This window comes from Panthera pardus, unplaced genomic scaffold, assembly GCF_024362965.1.
Source record: "Panthera pardus isolate Hobbes unplaced genomic scaffold, ASM2436296v1 HiC_scaffold_10, whole genome shotgun sequence".
In the NCBI taxonomy this organism is placed as follows: domain Eukaryota; kingdom Metazoa; phylum Chordata; class Mammalia; order Carnivora; family Felidae; genus Panthera; species Panthera pardus.
The window spans coordinates 47,094,883-47,115,277 of record NW_026526655.1 but is presented as its reverse complement, the minus strand read 5'-3'; the positions used below and the strand labels follow the sequence as shown (position 1 = coordinate 47,115,277).

At 35.1% G+C, this 20,395-nt stretch overlaps 1 long non-coding RNA gene across 1 annotated transcript; it reads left to right on the top strand.

Annotated features, from left to right (window-relative positions):
• Nucleotides 1-5,494: 5,494 nt before the first annotated feature.
• On the top strand, nucleotides 5,495-13,819 carry LOC109269906 (uncharacterized). Its single transcript, XR_002081325.2, has 3 exons — nucleotides 5,495-5,630; nucleotides 7,418-7,498; nucleotides 13,699-13,819. It is a non-coding gene; the product is annotated as an uncharacterized LOC109269906 (long non-coding RNA).
• The last annotated feature ends 6,576 nt before the right edge of the window (nucleotides 13,820-20,395 follow it).

The following is a 20,395-nucleotide window of genomic DNA, read 5'->3' as shown; positions in this document are numbered from 1 at the left end:
CAGAGGATATATTAAAACATTTCATGTAATTCCTGACATGCCTGCAAAAGAAAGATGCCTTTCATGACTTTTCATAGAGAAAATTCCAGTATATGAAAACAGAGCCTACAGCAGAGACAATTCCTGAAATTTATTAAGTTTCAAATACTTATTTTATTAACTAATACATTAAATCTGGGCAATGCAGTAAATCTGGGCAATTTACTTTAGTGTGAGGAAATACAAACTTTATAATCCATTGAAAGCAAGATAAAGCTCAGAACGAAACTTCTAGAAAAATGTAAGATGTCATGTAAAAATATGCCCCAAATACATCGACATCCCTGCGGTTTTTACTGACTTCAGCAATATCAATGTTACCAAGAAAAATATGTTGATAAGTTAAGAAGTTCTACCATGTCTACTGTTTGACTTTTATAAATAAATAAACATAATTCAAGAGAACGGTAATTTTTATGAATTGAATTTTGCCCTCTCGTATTTTGTACGTTGAAGTCCTAACCTCTAGTACCTAAGAATGTGACCTTATTTGGAAATAAGGTCATTGCAAACATGATTAGCTAAGATTAGGTCATACTGGAGTAGGGTGGGGCCATCATCCAGTATGACTGGTGCCCTTAGTGAAAGGGGAAGTTTGGACCCCCTACCCCACACATACAGGGGAATGCCATGTTAAACAACTATTCACCTTCTTCCATTCCCCCTACTGCATGGAAACTTTGACTTTCTGAATTATGAATTTGTCGGTTCTAGATAGTCATAAATGAGGAATCATAAAATATTTTATATATATTCTTCTGAGTCTGGCTTATTTCATTAAGCATAATGTTCATGTGATTCATTCATGTTATAGTATATATAAAAATGTATTTCCTTTTTATAGCCAAATATTCCATTGTACTGCATTTTGTTTATTCATTCATCTGATTATAGACATTTGGATTGTTCTTATCTTTTGGCTCTTGTGAATAATGCATGAACATTGGCATACAAATATCTTTTATAATCCCTGTTGTCAGTTCTTTTGGGTATATACCTAAGAATGGAATTGATGACTCATCTGGAAGTTCTATGTGTAACCTTTTGAGAAACCAGCAAACAGTTTTCCACAGCAGCTGCACCATTTTACATTCCTACCAGAAATGCTTGAGGGTTCCAATTTCTCCACATCCTTGCTAACATGTTATTTTCCATTCTTTTTTATTCATCCTAGTAGGTGTGAAGTGGTATTTCATTGTGATTTTGATTTGCATTTGCCTACTGAGTAATGATGTTGAGTATCTTTTCACGTGTTTATTGGCCATTTGTACATTTTCTTTGGAGAAGTGTCTATTTCAGTCCTTTGCCCACTTTTTAAATTGGGCTGTTTGTTTTTTTTGTTGTTGTTACTGAATTTTGGGAGTTCTTTATATGTTCTGGATCTTAATCACTTCTGGACATATAATTTCCAAATATTTTTCCTGTATGTTGTTTTTTTCCACTTTTTTGATAATATCACTTGATACACAAAAGTTCTTAATTTTGATGAAGTCTTTCTATTTTTTTCTTTTGTTATCTGTGCTTTTGGGTGTTGTATCCATGAAGTCATTGCCAAATCTAGTGTCATGGAGATTTTCCACAAAGTTTTCTGTAAGATTTTTATTTTATTTTTTATGGTGTATATATGCATAATATATATTATTCAGTCTTTATTTAGTTTTTTAAGAGTACATAATTTATTTATTTAAATTCAAGTTATTTAACATAAGTATAGTATTGGTTTCAAGAGTAGAGCTCAGTGATTCACTACTTACATATAAACCCAGTGACAGAGAAAAAAATCTTGTAAGATATTTATAATTTTAGCTCTTAAGTTTAGGTTTTTGGTATGTTTTGAGTTAATTTTTGCACATAGTGTAAGATAAAGGTCCAGCTTCCTTCTTTTGCATGTGGATATCCGGTGTTCCCAGCATCATTTATTGAAAAGACTGTCTTTTCCCCATTAAATGCTCTCTGAACCCTTGTCAAATTCAATTGACATATATATAAATAATGATTATATATATATATACATATGATGAGTTTATTTCTGGTCTCTCTATCCTATTACATCTGTCTGTATGTCTTCCTTATGCAAGTGCAATACTACTTTAATTAATTGGAGTGAGTTGTGAAGTCTAGGAAGTGCAATCCTCCAACTTTGTTCTTATTCAAGATTGTTTTGGCTACTCAGGGCCCCTTGAAATTCCATAAGAATTTGAGGGTTGGTCTTTTCCAGTTCTGTGTAAAAGACTGTTGGAATTTTGACAGAGACTGTAGTGAATCTGAGAAGTCCTCTTTTGCCACCTGTCAGTTTTGCCTTCTCACCAAGGGTAATTACTATTCTGACTTCTAATGTGAGATTTTGGTTCTGCTTGTGTTAGCCATAATCTTGTCAAAAAATGGTCTTCATTTTCTTAAAAATAAAATATTATAAAGTACTATAAACACATTTTCTTTGTAGATTATTTTGGCAATAGTTTAGCCACAGGATTTCCAGATTTTTATTCACCTATTAGAGCTCAAGAATTTAATAATTCAAACCTATTTTATATTTACTTTAAAATGATCTCAAACCTACAGAAAAGTTACATGAATAAGTATAAATGATTTTTTTCCTGACCTGAGAGTAATATGCTAACATGATGATCTATTACCCAAGAATATTTGGTGTGTAATTCCTACAAAAAAAAAAAAAGATACATTTTCCTACATAACCACAATCCAACCATCAAAATCAGGAAACAAAGGTACACTAATACGTTATTACTGTGAAATACTCAGACTCAACTAAACTTTCACCAGACGTCCTAATATTATCCCATATACTGAAACCATCCAGTCAAGGACTGCGTGTGTCAATAGTGGTTGTGTCTCTTTAGCCACCTTAAATCTGGAACAGTTTCTTAGTGTTTCCTTGACTTCATGAGCATGCAACTTTTTACGAGCCATTTATTTTGTAGAATGTTCCACACTTTGATTTAACTAATAGTTCTTCCTTTTAGATTCAGGGAATGCATTTTTGTCAGGAATATCACAAATGTGAGAGTTTATACTTCTTTCACTCAGGTGGTACACAGTTTTGATTTGTTTTCTTACTGCTTTTATTACTTGATTAAATTGGTGTTTGTCAGATTTCTCCTCTAAGTTTTTTCTTTTTTCCCTTTGTAATTTATAATTGTTTTATAGGGGAGGTATTTTGAGAGCATGTAAATACCCCATTCCTGATGAAGCTTCCACAAACCTGTTTTAGCATCCATTGATGTTTCTCAGCTGAATTAATTCTGATGCTTGCCACATGATAATTTTTAATTCCATCATTCCTTCCACATTTATTGGTTGGCATTGTTCTGTAAGACAAAAGCTTTCTCTTTTCACCTTAACTAAATTAACTAAAGTTGGGAGTCGTGGGTTTATATTTTATTTAACGAATTATGATCCATTAATGTTATTGCTTATTTTGATCCTCAAATTTTCTCAGATCTGACCAGTTAGAGTGCCTTCACAGTGGTTTCTACATCCTCCTGACATGACCCTATTTTCTTGGAGCACGTGCTACTTTCACCTAAAGTAAAGGCTCATTTGTGCTTTCTCCGTCCCAACCCTGGAATTCACCATTTCTTTAAAGAGCCCTGTTTTTCTGGTTGTTGATTGTTTGTTGGGTGTTTGTTTGTTTTGACAGAAATCATATTTGAAAATCAAGATTAGATGTCAAGAGGGCGTTTTACTCTTCAGATATTACTGCTCCTTAGCCATGCACATATAAATATGTATACAAATATGTATATTCAAATATATGTTATGTACAAGAATATTACACACCCACACAATTTAGTGAACTGTCTCCTTATCTATCTCTTAACATCTACCCAACACTGTGAGTTCACATCAATACTAACTCAACATTGCAGGATTCATGCTAGATTTTTTTTGTTTTTCCTTTTCATATTTGGAACTCTTTTCTGACATTGAGAAACCTGTCTTCTGCTATCCTCACTATAGTAACTTCTTAGGCCAGTGACCCCTGAATGTAACCACCTTCTCATCCTTGTTACTGCTACCCATCCACTAACACCTTTTTCACTTAAATCACGCTCTAATACCACTTCTACACACACCTTCATACAAGCAACCTCTTCACACTCCTCAGGCTCTGACATGTTCCTATGGGCCGAAAGTGCTCTATAGTTATAGCCCTAAATGCCATGGACCTTTCAGTGATAATATAGGATAATTATATAATATTTGGCAATCTTTTCATATTGTTGATGAGAAACTTTTGACAGAGTCACAGTGTAATTCCATCGCAACAATTGGCCCTTTGACTGTGTTAGAGTGTCAAAATTGCTTTCCTATTCAAAAGTGAATTCTACATTCAGGAAAGTCTAGCTCTTAAGGTAAATGACAGTTGTTTTTACAGATTATTTTTATTTTAGGTTTTAAAAGAATTAACTGCATTGTGATCTTGCTTGAGGCTACCTAGGAAGTCCACAATGAATTATAAAGTAAATTTCTCTAGGTCAAACCAGAGCCAAACTTCAACCTTTGTACCTATCTCACTGTTAGTTACCTTAAGCAAATAAAAATGAATATTATGAGTAAAATTATTTAGTCCAATAAACTTATTTACTCATAAAATCTACATTAATAAAGTTTGTAAAGTTTACATTTTAAATAAATTTCAGTATTTTCGATAGATCAAATGATGGAACACTTTTATGTTGATACATAATGTTTATACAATTTTATTTATTTTTTTAAATGTTTAATTTTTGAGAGAGAGAGAGAGAGAATGAGTGGGGGAAGGGAGGGAGACACAGAATCCAAAGCAGGCTTCAGGCTCTGAGCTGTCAGCACAGAGCCTGACGCGGGGCTCGAAGTCACAGGCTGCGAGATCATGACTTGAGCCAGAGTTAGATGCTTAACTGACTGAGCCACCCAGGTGCCCCAATGCAATTTTAAATGCATACTCTGAATAATGAGTGTGTCAAATTTACTACTACTCCACTTTTGAAATTATCTGAGTCTGAGGCACAAGGTTAACAGTAATTTAGTCTCAGAAACATCTTATTTTGATTAAAGGTTTCACTTAGAAAAATACCTCATGTTCATTTAAGTCATTTGGTGAAAACCTAGGTCTTCAAATTGGAAAATTCAGTTTTTGTTAAAATGGTGGCATTATAAAATAATTGAACTATATGTTTCATCATGTATTTTGAGCTCTATCTTTCCATCAAATTAGACTCGCAGAAAGCAAGTTTTAGATAGGTATATTCAGAAATATCTTCATTGAAGCATATCTTATTGACAGTGCCAGATTTTAACACGGTTTGGTAAAATTGAGTTTCTTAAGAATGCTTTAATTTGCATAAAATTTCCTTAAAATTTCTTTAAAACAAATGATCAGTTATTCTTATAAAAGAGCTCATGAAAGTACTCTTTTTGTAAATGTAATGCTGGTGTAAATTTTCTTTTAGTTAAGCAGAAACCAACTCATCTTTTTTAAGTTGATAAGGATTCACTTTCCCCTTGTGTTTCCCTGTTTGCAGGGACTTCTGGAAAGTTCAGGCTAAGTTTCTTGCTAAATCACATCAATGAAATCAACCTCAATGGTAAATGTATTTGCAACTCCTTCTTCCCACAGTTTTTGGCTTTTGTAAAAGACCTATATATATTTAATATAGTCTTTTAGTTTTTTAGAAATTGGATATTTGAAATTATGTATTTGTGGATCAATAATTTACATATGACTGATTTTTAAGTGTGAAACATACATAGTTTTCTCAGACTTAGATAGGCTTTTAGAACACTTTTTAAATATATAATTGAAGGCATTATAGTCATTTTGATTACGTAGAATGTTCAGCATCTGTAACAAATGCTCAAGTAACAATAGCTTAAACAACTTAGAATTTATTTCTCACTCATGTAATAGTTTAGGCATAAGAATCCAGATATGGTACCATGATTATATTACGGCCCAGACGCTGTTTGTATCACTGTTCTCCCTATCCCTTGTTATTGACAGAGGTGTGCAGGCAAACTGGTTCTCTGGGGGGGAAAACATCCCTGATTTGTGTATTTGCTGGTTCTTGTAGTGCAAATGTCCGTATTAGCCGATTTTAAACTATCAACGGCCTCACCACTGGCTTGCAAAATTCCCGAAAATATAACAATCAGCTCTAACAAGTTTTGGCTCCAGCCCAGCTCTAGCTGTTGCCTTCATCCTTGTGGTCATGATGGCTCACTAGCAGTACCATATTCCAGTCAGAGGAAAAGGGCCCTTCTCTTAGGAATGTGATTTGATGTTGCCCACATCATTTCCTTTTCCATCCCACTAGCTGGAAGTTAATCACATGGATACACCTAACAGACAGGATAGGGAATATCTTTATTCTGTGTAGGTGATTATGTGTTGGTTCTTATGAAACAAGGGAAGAAAGACATTTGATGAATAATAGTAGATTTTGCCACAGACATGCGTTAAAAATTAGTGACATATACTGATGATTAAGTTAATATATGGCAGCTGTTAATTTGAAGATTTTTCCACTTCAACTAACAATGGAATGAGTAATAACCAAAGCATCTCATTAATATTAGTCAAAGAACAATGCAATGCTACATTAAAACAGTGACAAGAATCATTAAGATGTTTTCAGAAGTTAAATGTGATTTTTGTACTAATCCATTATTCATTACACATTTTTCACAAAGTGCCCTCATGGAGTTTTTAAAAAGTTAGTCAAAATCACATATTAGTAGAATGGATTAAGAAAAAAGTTGAACTCGGAGAAATCTTTCCTACTCCCCAGCTGTCTGTTGCTGAAAGTAAAACAACAATGGCATTTGAGAATTTTATATTCCTAAGAGTTCAGATTAACGAATGAGTAATCTGAGAGGTTGTCTATAAATCATGGTTGAACAACTGGGCTGGGTTTGTTTATAAAGAAAAATAAATAAAGGTGTCCATGACAACCAGTGCATTCCACATAAGATTCTAGAGTTCATACTAAAAGAGCATCTTTAAATTATGCTGTTCAAACCCACAAATCAAAATGCCTCTTTCGGGGCGCCTGGGTGGCGCAGTCGGTTAAGCGTCCGACTTCAGCCAGGTCACGATCTCACGGTCCGTGAGTTTGAGCCCCGCGTCAGGCTCTGGGCTGATGGCTCAGAGCCTGGAGCCTGTTTCCGATTCTGTGTCTCCCTCTCTCTCTGTCCCTCCCCCGTTCATGCTCTGTCTCTCTCTGTCCCACAAATAAATAAAAAAACGTTGAAAAAAAAATTAAAAAAAAAAAAACAAAATGCCTCTTTCGCTAATCAGCAATACTCTCTACAGTATGGTACATCATCCACTTCCTGTATAACACCACCAAAATTGTCTTTGTATTTTTTTCAGATGGTTAACTATAAAGTGAAGGGGTGGTTGCATTGATCTTCTTCCCTTAGAAAATTGCCACATGATTCCCAGTCACATCAGGTATTAGTTAATTTATACCTTTCAATTTTCCCCCAGCTTTAGTGAAGTATTATTGACAAAAGTATATATTCTTAAGATGTACAATGTGATGGTTCGATATATACATATATATTGTGAAATTATTACCACAATCAAGTTAATTAAAATATCCATTACCTCCCATAGTTATTATTATTTTATTTTGGTGTGGTGAGAACACTTAAGATCTACTCTCTTAGCAAATGTCAGTACAATACAGTACTATTAACTGTGGTCGCCCGCCATGTTGTATATTAGATTTTCCAGAACTTATTCATCTTGTATTTCTCTTTTAATTCTTTATTATTTTTAGAAAATCCCAGAAAAGGAGACTTTTTAACATATTTTTCTTTCTTGTTGTTGTATAAAGCCAAAAACAGAAGTCTTTTTAATATAAAGGATTTATTCTAGAATAATTTTTATAGAGAGAAATCTGTTTTCTGTGTGTGAATTTTCTGTTTGCTTTGTTGTTTTACACCCTAAATCTATTATTTTTCCATCTTGAGCCATCAAAGTCTTGGGTACCATTTTTCCCTCTAAAAATCATTATCAGTTAGGGGCACCTGGGTGGCTCAGTCAGTTAAGCACCGGACTTCGGCTCAGGTCATGATCTCACAGTTTGTGGGTTTGAGCCCCATGTTGGACTCTGTGCTGACAGCTCAGAGCCTGCAGCCTGCTTCAGATTCTGTGTCTCCCTCTCTCTCTGCCCCTTCTTGGCTCATACTCAGTCTCTCTCTCATTCTCTCACTCAAAAATGAACACTAAAAAAAATTAAAAATCATTATTTATCTTGCTTCAGGGCCCTATTCTTTGCTTAGGTCCTAAGTATGTTCATATTTGTTCATTCATTTCAGCATACATTTATTAAATATGTAAGTATACAAAGTCTCGTAGAGAAACAACCTTTACATTCTGGAAGACACTATGGAGTCCAAAAATGTGTAGAAAGCTACAATGTCCTGTTCTCAAGGAATTTATAATCCAGGAGATGAATACATACATACTTAGAAAAGAAGAGCACATATGCAGATATAGAAACTAGAGAGTATAGGAGCATAAAGAAGGGAGGGGTCATTTGGAGAACATTCTTAGTATATTTATTATGGGCACCATGAAGAGAGAATTGCAGTGGAAGTTGCTTAATCCTCAACATCTATATCACTCATTTTACTAATGTGTTTCCTGTAACAAAGAGACTGGAAAGGTAAAAACTACATTTCTCATAAGCCAACTAGTATCTCATTCAATTTTTAAAAATTTATTGATTTATTTTGAGAGAGAGTGTGAAAGCGATAGTGGGGGAGGGGCAGGGAGAGGGAGAGAGAGAGAGAATCCCAACAGGCTCCTGCTCTGTCAGTGCATAGCCCAGTGAAGGACTAGAACTCACGGAACTGTGAGATCATGACCTGAGCAGAAATCAAGAGTCAGATGCTTAACTGACTGAGCTACCCAAACACCCCAGAACTTATACAATTTAACTTTGACCAATGTTATGCTTGCATGCAAGATTTGGAAGACAACACTGAAATGGAGGGCCTGATTATGCTGTTTCTGCTGCCAAGCTCAGTCATGAAACAATTTTCCTTCCTCCTTGGGAGGGTTGGCCGAGATCCCAGGATCTTGCCACCCGCCTCAGTGGTGGGTATGTTTGAGAGATAGAGTACGAGGAATCAAATTTGTTATTTTAGCTGTCTCAGTGTGGTGCCAAAGCCTGCTGAGATGGTGCTGGCATCTTGATAGTTGCTATCTCCTGATTTTGGTAGCTCATTGTGCCACTGTGTATCTGGAACCAGTGGCTTCCACATCAAAAAGATGATTTATGGTCTTTTTTAATGGTGCTGGTTTGAGTATCAACCTGGAGCCCATTCCTTCAGCTGTCCTAAGAATGCTATAAGCCATTTAGTACACTGTAATAAATCCCTTTGGTTTTAAACTAGTTAGACAAACTTGTCTCTGCAACTGACCTACATGGTAATACTATAAACTCTTATGTCTCTGTTTTTATGGGAAAATATGATTGAGTAGAACATTCCAGACAGAATGAGTAGCTCAAGCAGAGGCAAAAAGTGTAATATTTGTGAAGGATTCCTCTTAGAACCAAGCAGCTGTAGCTAAAATGTTAGGGGCACTGTGGAGTTTTGGCTAGAAGTGCAATTTGGAGAAGACATGGTCACTTGACTGAGGAGACTTTTATTGGCTAGACAATGGGGAGTCAGTTAATTTGGGAATGTTAATCTGGAAATGGGATATGGAACAGATTTGACGAAATGGGGACTGAAAAGGGCCTGATCCAGTATAAGGGTAAGGCAAATAGTGAGGATAAAAAGGATAGAATAATTATGAGAAAAATCTGATGAGACAATGCTGAGTGAGTTCTTATTTGCATTTTAATTGTGATGTTCCAGATAAATGTACTCTGAGCCTCCAACTTTGTTGTCTGAATCATTGATGAGAACCTAGTATGGATTTCAGTGCAGGCTTAGGAAATGCTAGATGCACAAGGTGGGAGAGAGACTGGAGTGAGGTAAAAGGCTATCAAGTGAAATGAGCTAGTGAATGTAAAAAATGGTTTCCATAAGCAGGAACTCTAATTGGATTACATTGTTGGTTTCAGATATAATTTATAGAAAATTAACCAACTTTCTATAAATAACCACTTATCCCAAGCAGGCTCTGCACTACCGGCATGGAGCCTGATGTGGGGCTGGAACTCACCAACCATGAGATCATGACCTGAGCCGAAATCAAGAACTGGACATTTAACCAACTAAGCCACCCAGGAGCCCCAACTTGTCTATTTAGTTATGAGTATACTTAAAGACCACTGGACTTAGAAAATATCAGTTCAGGGTGCCTGGGTGGCTCAGTTGGTTAAGTGTCCAACTTCAGCTTAGGTCATGATCTCAGTTTGTGGGTTCAAGCCCCGTGTTGGGCTCTGTGCTGCCAGCTCAGAGCCTGGAGCCTGCTTCAGATCTGTGTCTCCCTCTCTCTCTACCCCTCCCCTGCTTGTGCTCTGTCTGTCTCTCTCCCTCTCCCCAAAATAAATAAACATTAAAAAAAAATTAAAAAAAAAGAAAATATCAGTTCAGGTCCTGGTTTACTTTTTTGTATGTGATTTTAGACAAGTCACCCACCTGACTTCTCTAAGTCTGAATTTCTCTATCTGAAAAATGGGGATTCTAATACCTGCCTTAATGATTTGAAGGGCTTATTTTAAGAATTATTTCATTTTGAAGAAACATCTTATTCAGTATTCTGTTCTAAATTGAATGAAACTGAGCTCTCATCACATTTTACAATACATGGAGAATAACTTAAGTTGTGATGAGAAAGTCTCACCATAAATTTTTAAAAATCCTTAACTGAAGTAGAATAAGACAATGGGAATGGAGTATTTTTTCTAGAAAATATTATTCTGGGGACAGTACTCTAGAAACAATAGTAATACATAATACTTATTGAACACATATTAGAAGAAAATCACTGTTTTAAGTGCTTTATAGGTATTAATTCTTTGATCCTCAAGAAACCTATGAGATATTCAATGATAAAACAGGAATATTTGTTGAATGTTTAATACAAATGCTGCCAGTGGTCTTTCTGTTCAAATTCAGCCTACATTTAATGCAGAATGCTAATTCTCCTCCAATGTATGTTTATTACTTCTCTTTTTACCTGTAACACTCACTGAGAATCCTATTAAAATTACACCACTTAATTTCCCTGTGATTGAAAAAGAACACACATTTTGGTGTGATAGGTCAAAACTCTTATTTTGTAACTCAAAAACATCCAGTTTAAACTTTCTTTGCTTAAATTTCTCTCATAAAAATATTGCTTGCCCTGTCCCAGTTTCACTTTTATTATTATTTTCCTGGTAGATCTTCCCCTTCTCACTTTCTATGTAACATTTCTTTTAAGTATGTGTTTGATAGAGTGTGTTAAGGATTTTTTCTAATTCTTTCAGACAGAGTTTGTTTTAATGGGTGATATATTCAAGATACATGTTGAAATTACTAATTTTTATTTTCCAACTTGTCTGTTTTCTGTTAACCAGGCATTTCTTTGTTTTTTATTCTTTCTCTTCTTGTACCTCCTGTTTGTTCACATTTATTTTTGTATTTGACTTTCAGCCATTTTAACCATAATGGTCCAAGAACTGGTTTTATTTAAATGTAGCTTGCTGTGGTTTATAGTGCTTTCTAGAGTGTTTATCAGTTTTTAAAGTTCTGTGACCATTTTCTATTCAAATATTGCCTCTATTTCATTATTCCTCTCCTCTCCTTTATGGACTCCAAATACCTATTATGGACCCTTTCACTATGACTCCTATATATTTCTATATTTCTCTTATTTTCCATTTTTTATCTCATTGTGCTTCAGGCTTCAGATCAGATATTTTTTTGAGCTACATTCCAGTTTACTGCCTCTCTCTTTAGAACTTTCTAATTCTTAGAAAACCTACATATTTTGAATATTTTCACTTTTCGGTTCTAAAATTATTATTTGATTAGTTTAGTTTTGATTCTTGGCTAAAATCCTTTATTTTGTCATTTAATATCTGTGCATGTTATTCTCTGTTATTTTGAAATTATTTTATCAAAATTCTATTATCTGGATCTCTGGTAGGTCTGTTTCTATTGGCTGTTTTTTTCTTCATTTCATTTTCAGTTAATTCTTTTCTTTCTTTTTTGCCCATTCTTTTTTTTTTTTCTATTGAGTACCATATATTATATATGAAAACTCTTAGGTGTGATATTATGCTTTTATTTTTATTTATTTTTAATTTTTAAAATTTATTATTATTATTGTTGTTATTATTATTTTAGAGAGACACAGAGCAAATGAGAATGGGAGAGGGGCAGAGGGATATAGAGAAAGTCTCAAACAGGCTCCATACTCAGCATGGAGCCTAACTCAGGGCTTGGTCCCATGACCCTGGCTGGGATCATCACCTGAGCTGAAACCGAGTCAGACTCTCAACCGACTGAGCTGCCCAGCCACCCCTATGTGATATTGTTTGTAGTTTACATTATCTTTTTCCAGAGAGCGTTTTTCTTTTGCTTCTCTTAGGTAAATTGTAGCTGGTGCAGCTTTATCCAAGTAGACTTTTAGCTGATTCAAAGTTGGTCTTGAATCTCTGTTAAGAGCCAGTTTATTTCTCACATTTACTCCTATAGTGGAATGTATCCCTCTGGGAATATAAACTAAATACTCAGGGTCTACAATAGGATCCCTCTGTCTTGGTTGATCCTGGGATCTAATTTTTGTCTTTAGCATTATGAAATTGCCAAAAAAATTTTCTCAGCTTCTTAGCCTCTCAGCTGTACTTTCTGTTTTTCTCTCCCTTCTCAGATACTGTTATAGAACTAACAAATGCCTCCACGAGATATTCATCAAACTTTTGTTGCCCATTAATCGTCTCAGCCATTATGTGCTTTTGGGTGGAGAGGGAAGAAGGAAATTAAAGATATGGATTCCTTGCTATCCTGGAGAGGGTAAAACCGTTTGAGGTTCTTCTAGTTTTATACTTATCTAAGCTTTTCAATTTTACTACTCAGGAATTATGGTGTAAATGGTGGTTTGCTCTAAAAATACGATCTCTTGAGAAATTTGGGATGCTAGGTTACAGTTCCTTCTGCTCTGGATTCTTATAACCATATGAGGGAGCAATCTATGCATAAGGGTTTCTATTATCTCAATTAACTGCCAGAGTTTAGCCTAGAGTTTAGGTTATTAGGCTCATTCTTAGAGACTCATCAATACTTAAATTCCAGTTGATTCCTTTCTGATTTCCCCTTCCTTGCTCACTTGTTCAAATCTTACCATGTTAAGACAAGGAAAAAGTTCTTATGTCCTCACTTATTCTTCCTATTTTGTATATTATGGGTTCTATGTATGTTCTATGTTTACACATACTTTCATTCTTGATATTTAAAGTCAGGTTTTTGAAATTACTAACAATATGCAAACAATGCCTTCCTCTCTCTAACATCTGTTATTTTAACTGGAACCCAGAACTTTCAAAATTGCGTATGCTATAGTTTTATAAAAGTCAGCTTAGGGGGAATAGTGGTCCACTGTTTGTGAGACACTGTACTTTCCCAATCCATGGGTTATTTTCCCTTGAATGAAGGATATCAAACTTGTTACTAAATTGTTTTTGTTTTGTCATTTGGCAGTTTTGGCAATAAAATGGTACCTGAAGTCAGCTGCTAAAGATTCTGAAGATGACTCCTAGGAGCAAGTGAAGATGCCTCAGAGCCTTATTTCTTTGTGGCCTCTTCAGCACTCTCCAGGATCTCTGGTAAGCTTCTATTGGATTGAACTCTGCTTATTTTGCAAATTGAGCTCCTTGATTTTGTTTGTTCTAATACTTCTAGATAGGAAATTGTGGTATGAGAGAGTCCAGATTTTTCATGGTGAGATTTAGTGGGCCGCAACTTTTGGGTTTGTGGCCAACCTCGTCTACGAGGTAAATGCCTTTGGGAGGTCCTTCCAGGTCTTTGGAACTGTGCACAGACAGCCAGAAACAGTAAGTCTGGTTGAATTTGGCAGTATTCTTTCAAGGGAAAATAATGGGTGTACGTCAGTTAAAATAAAGCAAGATGGCAGCTGTTAGGGGACTCACAAGGGGACTTAAGGTAAGTCCACAGCATAAACTACTGGGGGACTTGAGGAAATAAGTTAAGAAATTCAGACTTTTTAGACCAATATCTCGTCAAAACCTAGGCAGGCACAAGTCAGACTATTAAAAGCTATTATGGTGTCTGTCACTACAAAGAAATCCAAAAGGAATAACAGATCTACTGCTAATGGGAATCTTGGAAGCCAAAGCTGAAAAATTGGTGGGCACTGGTTGAGCACTTAACTACTGATAGAGGGCTTGCCATCTAACTCTGACCGCTGTGCTAGGATACATTGATTACAATATAGATTAGATTGACACTAAGTCACCCACCAGACTCAAGAAAATGTCTATGCAACAAAGTACACTGTAAACCACCACAGAGTCGCCAACCCAGAAGCACATTGCTCTTAGGTATTAATTTGGCTCCAAGAGGCACAAGGCTCACCTAAAGAAAGGGGCTCCTTAAATTTGAAAGAATTAAGTGTTCTTCCTTCCGGCACACCTGCTAATTTTGTGCCTAAGAGCTGTAATCGTGGAAGCTTTAGATATCTACAAAAAATGGAAAAATCTTACTAAGACAACCTAGAATGGTAATTATAGAGAATATTCCAATTAGATCAGATCATTCATTTAAGAAGAGCTCTTTATAGTAAAGCATCCCAAATCAAACAAACACAACAGAATACCTATTTTAATCGGCAGACAGAGGCTCCAAAAAAGCTTCAAGATTCCAAAATAGCTTCATTGATTAGTTTCACTGCAAAAGGTTAGTGAAGAGGACACAACAGGTATCTAAAAGAAAAGACTGTAAGACTGACATGTCTCCCATTGTACCCCTCCATCCTTGTTTGCCTGAATATTTACAGTCTACTCATCTGAATTGTCTTTCCACTTGGAAGAGGTTGAAGACTGTAAACAAAAAGTCTGCCAAGTTAGTGGCCTTACAGATACCCTCATATCCACCTTCAAAAGGACTCTCATATGAACCCCTTGCAGGGTTGATGCCACTCAGAGATTCTCCAGTAACTGCCAGTTAATTCTTTAAATAGCCAAGGAGAAATTAAAATTAATAGAAAACTTAGCCAAATTCTAGTAGATACTGGAGTTACACTTTGTATGTTAAACTCTACTTGCTCCAGAGTCTGAAGATGGGACCCTGGGAAAACTGTCAGAATCCAGAAAAGAATGAGAATTCTTACCAGAGTCATCTATCCCAGATCTCTGTCTATACTGTCCAATTCAGGGAGGAAAGTGACATTTCACCTTGTCTCTTCCTTTCCAAATCTATACCCATTGGTTGCCAATTCTTTCCTTCCTATAAATAGCTATTACCCTCTTTATTGCCTAATTTTGTGTCCTAAGAACTTGGCTTGACAGCCATCAGGTCAGGGGCCCCAAAATATCGTCAGACAGAAATGTGGGTTGTACCCCATTTGCTGCTAGACATGGCTGGGCAGAAGTGTGGGTGGCACTGCAGTTGCAGTGGGGGTCCTACCAACTATTACTAGGTCTTACAAAATTGTCTCAATGTTTCTTTTAACTATCTTTGGGAGTGGCTTTGGATCTTGGGAGGGTAATATCTTTTGTACCCCTTTGACGCCTCTTCGGACCATGAGGTTGTTCAGTACTGCCAGAAATATTTGTAGTTTGTCCCTGCTGAAACCTGACAAGATATTGAAATATGTTTTTAGAGTAGCTCTATGGTCAGAAGCTGACCTTATTGGAAGCCAATATTCAGAGCCTGATAGGAACTTTTAAAATGCCTTCATCCCTAAGCTAAATGTATCCAGAGGGGGGTGGAGTGGGGAGACATTCCAAAGACAAAGTTCTAAATCTAGGACCTAAGGACCTTTTGATTTCATCTTAGTTGAAGATTTTCTTTCTCATCTAAAGTAGCAAATTGAAGAAAATGTAGTTGGATGGGTAGATTAATCCCTTCATGTCAATTGGGTTGCTACCCAAGTCTTGGAGGAATTAAAAACAACTCTCCTTGTCTTATATTGAGTCTTTAAAAGAACAAAAATACAGCTCTGGATTTGCAACTCAAATGCAACTCAAAACCCACTATCCTTTTTGCCAATCATAAAACCTCCCCTATTCATGTCAAAAAGCTTGTAGTTATTATAAAAATTCTGGCCTTAGGAAACAAAAGTCCTTCTTGGAAGAACTTGGGTCCCTGTGCCTTTGAGATATAAATGTTCTACCTGGCCTTCTCTAGGAACTTTCATCAAGGCCATCTCTTTGAAATGCAGACTTAGGAGGTAATTCTTATCAGAAGGAAACAAGGGGGAAAAGGAAGTTTGGAAATTAGGTGTAAACCTTAATCTTCTCCACAAATATTAGTTCAAGCCATCTGACAGGTATTCTTATTTCATCTGTTAGAAACACAATTTAAATCCAGCAATTGTTCTTTTATAAACTACTGAGTTTTGCTTTATCATACCTGTCTCATAACTAAAATTTTAAAACAAAAGGTAAAGATCTCTGTTTACCTCTGTCTGTATGATGATGTATATCTATGTATGCATGTTGTAAATGTGTTATTATTATTTTTTTTTATACCTTGAGATGGTATTGTCCGAATCAATTTGTGAAGAGCTCTATTTAGTGGCTTAAACATTTAGGGGTGGCTGGGTGGCTCAGTCGGTTATGCATCAGACTCTTGATATGGGCTCAGGGGTGATCTCTCAGTTATGATCTCTTGGTCAAGAGATCCTGGAGCCCTGCATCTGGCTCCAGGCTGAGCATGGAGCCTGCTTGGGATTCTTTCTCTCCCTCTCTCTGCCTCTCCCCCACTTACATATGTTCTCTCTCAAAATAAATAAAACAACAACAACAACAACAAAAGAAAATCAAGAATTTATATAAATCAAGTATATGCTCAGAAATACAGAAATTAACCTAAATATTTTTCAAGTTCTCATGATTTAAGATAATATTCAATAACTAGTTTAAGGTTGTTGGTTTAACTAAAACAGGCATTATTCTGCGTTATCAGCAGTACATATAATGCTTTTATTCTACCTATGTTTACTAAAAGTCAAATAAGCTCATGTTACCTCTGTTACAGAATTTGTCAGCAAGAAAGATAATTTAAGAAGACGGTTAGCTGTTTAATGTCTCAAGAAATTTTCATGAGTAATCTAGACATAATTGTTAAGGAAAAGAAAATTAAATAGATGTTAGTAAAAGCTTATAAATGAACTTTTCAACAATAAAAATGTCAATTCAAATGTGAATTATTTGATTCTTTGTTTTTCCTACTCCCACTTGAAGACAGTGCGTGTAAAAATCCTTACTGAAGTTTGGATGATTGGAAGAGGCAAGATTAGGAGTAAATCTTCAATTAAGTAGAGTGCTTAGCTTGTGGTATTCTGAAATAAATAGTATAGCTATAGTCACAATGATTATGTCAGTCATTTACTGGGTCCTTGCTTTGTTTCCTAAATGCCCAAAGTGTTTTGTGAATCTATGATTTCCTCAACAGTCCTATGAAGTTAAGATAGTTACAGGTGAAAATAAATCTTTGAGAGAGACAAGTAACTTGCTAAACTCACCAGTAACTCTGAGGTCTGAGCTCAGGTTTGCCTGACTCTAAAACTCTGTGCACTTTGTATGTTATGCATGCATTTTTAATTAGACTTTATTTTATTCCTATCAAAATAATAGTGGTGGTATGGAGCATTATCTGGAAAAGACAATTCAATGTATAAAATAATGATGTTCAAATGAAATTTTACCTTGCACTTGAAATGATTTATGAGCTGTTGCAATGCTTTATTTCATGTGTGTGTGTTTGGGAAGGGCATGTGTACGCATTTATTTCATGTTCTAGATTTAAAGTTTTTGAAGGCAGGATTTTCTTTTTTCCTTTTGTATTTGTTACTGTATTTATCATGGTAAAATGTAAACAAATTCTTGGTGCTTATTCAGTTCTTATCAGACAATAAGGGATAAATGTACAAACACTGTTTTACAGAATTTTATCTGGAACCAGCTTTGCTAGCTACCATGGCCCCTTAGTTGAAATAAGGGTGATGTATGTGTGTGTGTGTGTGTGTGTGTGTGTGTATGTATGTGTGTATATATATACACACACACACACACACATACATACATATATATGTATATATATACACACACATATATATATATACGTGTGTGTGTGTGTGTGTGTATATATATATATATATATATCTTTTTGTTTTCTTTTCATATCTGTAGACCAGCACAGTGAGATTTATCTCTGAACAGTGATCAAGGAGATTTCTACCTACTTTTTTTTCAAGAAGCAAATTTATTTTATGGTAAAATGGTATAGTACAGAAACATAATATCAAAATATAAATTCAGGAACTGCATTTCAATAAATGCCAGAGTGATAGAAGAAAGAATGCTGGAATCAGATAGACCTAGGGACAGCAACAATAACAGTATTAATAACAACAGTGATTAATAGAGCAATGACTATGAAACTGTACTAATATTCCTCATGCAATCCTTACAACTCAAGGTTCATTTCATTACACTTTTCTTTGCCGAGGAGGAAACTGAGGTTTAGAGAGGGTAAGTCTGTTATCCAGCCTCACACAGGTAGTAATGAACAGAATCAGGATTATGTCATAAGTCTATCTTAATTCAAAAGAATCTATTTACTATTAGGTTTATAATGCCTCTCAAATGTAGTCTGCACCAATGCTGTTTTTGTTTTTTTTTTTAAATAATTTTCTTGTGTTTAAATGTAAACAACAATCTTCACACAGTAAAATGATTGTATGCAATCTGACTGGCTCATAATCATCATAAACTCACTGCTTTTAAGTCGTACCCTAGACTTCCCATTATCAGTATATTGCTAGAGAATTTTAACAAATATACTTAACAATAATGCATGTTTTAGATATTAGAAATAAAAGTCTAAAATAATTCCAAGCATTAAGTCTCTATAACTTAATTTTTCAGTGGACAGAAAAGGAATGTATATTTAGTACTTGATACTATCTAATTTCATCCAGGTCTCTTTTTGCTGCTACATCCTCTGGGTAATAATTTGACCTTCCCCTTGAACTTCGATTTTTTTTTTGTCATGTATTTTTAGGTTTCTGAATTAACAGGAAAAAAATTAGCACCATTTTCTCTTCTCCACAAACCTCATTTTGTTCACATTTCCTCTTCTCCCAGCCATCTCCCTAGGCAACAAAGCAAACATAGGAAAAATTTTATTTTCAAAAAATTAAAAAATTTAGATAAATGTTGAAGAAAAAAATGAAGATTGTCTTTTCAGATGCTTATGTAACTAGGAAAAAAAGCAAAAATGTTTCTCACTTACATTCTGACATTTATATGCCAGCTGTTGCCTGTCTAGGAGCTCTGTGTGTAATACTGACCCAGAATAGCAATTAACCTTTGATCTTGAGTATCTCTTCATTACACCTCTCTTTATCTTCCTTGTTTTTTCTTTCTGTGAAACCATATACACTGTCAGTATAAAGTCATTTCACATGTTCAAAGTAAACAAAACTGCTCATTTTGGTCAAACATCTCTCAGAAGTTTCTTCCAGGAAACTCCAAGCCAGATTAAAAAAAACTTTATGTGATTTTTCAAATCATGATCTCAATATGTTTGCAAGTGATTTGTTTTTCATAGTTACTAAAATATCTACTGTAACTCAAGAAATCTCCATTATGCTTTAAAAAAGAGAGAGAAAAAGAAAGAAAAATATACCAATGAGATCTGTTAAATGAAGTACCAGTTCTGGATGAAACCAATAGTCAGAAGTTCCTGTTAGATTTAGTTTGGAGAGCATGGTTATTGGGGCTGGGTATGTGGCCAGGGCATCTGGAGTCATCAGAAAAAGCTTCTGTAATATCTGCTCAAATTACAGCAATATTTTTTCATGGGGAGCTATTTCTTTGACCCTTGTATGCTATTAGAAAACTTCAGTTATTTCAAACCAAAGTTGACAAAAAGAAGTCAGGAAAACACCAAGGTAATGGTTCCTTTTTTACAGTAGGATAGTGGCCCACATAAAAAAAAATCGGTATAAAAATAATAAAAATCCAAAAGCTATTATTAGAGTCACATTAGGATCTTTAAAAATCAATGGGATGAATCCATAATTTCATCACACACCATATTTTCCACCCCAAAAAGCTAATAAAGCCACAATGTAATTATCTTATGAAATGAGTATCCCGTCTATAGTCAGATCACATCTTACTCACATCCAAGGCTGGCAGGTAACTCT